At 47.5% G+C, this 1,669-nt stretch overlaps 1 pseudogene; it reads right to left on the bottom strand.

Annotated features, from left to right (window-relative positions):
- The window catches only part of LOC147256781 (uncharacterized), a 25,710-nt pseudogene extending 25,514 nt beyond the window's left edge, over positions 1-196 (bottom strand).
- Between the last annotated feature and the right edge of the window lie 1,473 nt (positions 197-1,669).

Raw genomic sequence — 1,669 nt, 5'->3', positions numbered from 1 at the left:
CATCGTCACTCTCTGCCCTGACCTGTTGCAGGACGATGACACTTTTAGTCCAGGAGCTTGGTCCTTCGATAGGAACCACATCCTGCTCCAGTAGAGGCTCAAGAGCAGTGGCTGTGCCATCATTACATGGCTTTCGCTGAGGTCTCCTGGCCTTCTCTGCCTGTGCCGTGTCTGTGTTCAGGTTTGCTTGCACCATGACTGGGCACTCAAGTACAGATCCTGTGACCCATTTTAGCTCAGCCTGAGACTTCCCACTGTCCAATGGGGCCACCTTTACATCAAGGCTATGGTGGGTCACTGTTGCTATCTGCTGCTGTCTTCAATAATCTTCTCATCATCTGCACGACCTTCTCTGCTTTGCCGTTTGAGGATAAAGAGGAGATGATGTGGTTGAATACAAGCTCAGACACACTGGCACATGAGGGGCTGCTGTCAGAAACCAGAGGTAAAGTGATACCCCACCAGGACAAGCTGGTCGTCAACTTTGTTGTCAGTGTCTGATATGGTGCAGGGCCAGAGGTTCATCTCAGGAAAATCTGAATAGTGATCTGTAACTAACAGTTGGTCTTTGCCCTCATAGTGGAATATTGACACCTCCGTGTTAAAGAGGAGTTTCCTTTTCTGCTTGAAGTGATAATCCTGACATGTTGCGCACTCACTGCTCAGCTGATCAATGTCAGAGTTCATACTTGGCCAGCAGAGGGCAGCACGTAGCGCTCCCTCTTCTGCTCCCTGAGCCCTGCTGGATCTACAGTGAACATATGCATTGCATCTGTTGAAAATGTAACGCTGCCGCCTCGTCATTGAACGCTGTACCTGGAGAGACGTGTCACACCGAGTTTTCTTTGCAGTGACGTATGATCAATTTCAAGAATAACTTTTGGAAGTCCATAGAAGCCGATTTGACATTTTTCACACCCAAAAACTAAACCAAGCTGCTCTTTTTGATGAGCGTCTGTCTGCACTGTGAAGCTGTCGTTGACTGTGACACATACGCTAGCAGTCGCCATGCTGCCATGACAGCCCCTGAGCCATCTTTCCATGCGTCTGTAGACCTTGGTCCGTTTGTGGGGGACGACAAACTGTGATGGGGTTGGCTGGTGAGAACATGCAGCAGCTCTCCTTTCTGTCTCATGTTTATGTCCCCATATGAATTCAGTTCCTTCATGCAGCAACTTTCTCAGGTTTTCAGCAGTTTACTCAGATAGCTTTGGTATGAATTACCCGAATAGTTGAACAAACCAAAGGACCACTGTACCTCTTTCTTGTCCTTTGGCTTTTTCACGTCATACAAGGCCTTTACTGTTCTCTTGTCTGGCTGGATCCCTTTTGAGGAGATCTTGCCCTTGAGGAAGGTGATCTCACTGACACCAACCTCACATCTGTCTCTGTTTAGTCTGAGTCATTTTCTTGTATTCTCCTTGTTACTTTTCTCCAGTCTTGTTTCATGTTCTTTTCCAGCAGAGCATCAAACTACCAAGTCATCAACGTACACTTTGCTGCTGTGAAGCCCCTCAATAATTTGCTCCATGCACGGTGGAAGAGGCAGAGATAATTATGAAAGGCAAGCACTGATATGAGGATCTGTCACTTAGGGAGCTGAAGGTGTGCATCTTAGTACTTTCTTCATTATTCCTCAGCTGCCAGAAACCACGTGAGGTGTCCATCC

Source organism: Aulostomus chinensis, chromosome 8 (assembly GCF_037954235.1).
Source record: "Aulostomus chinensis isolate RoL2024-O1b breed Wild chromosome 8, RoL_Achi_v1.0, whole genome shotgun sequence".
In the NCBI taxonomy this organism is placed as follows: Eukaryota; Metazoa; Chordata; class Actinopteri; order Syngnathiformes; family Aulostomidae; genus Aulostomus; species Aulostomus chinensis.
This window is presented reverse-complemented; position numbering and strand designations above follow the sequence as displayed.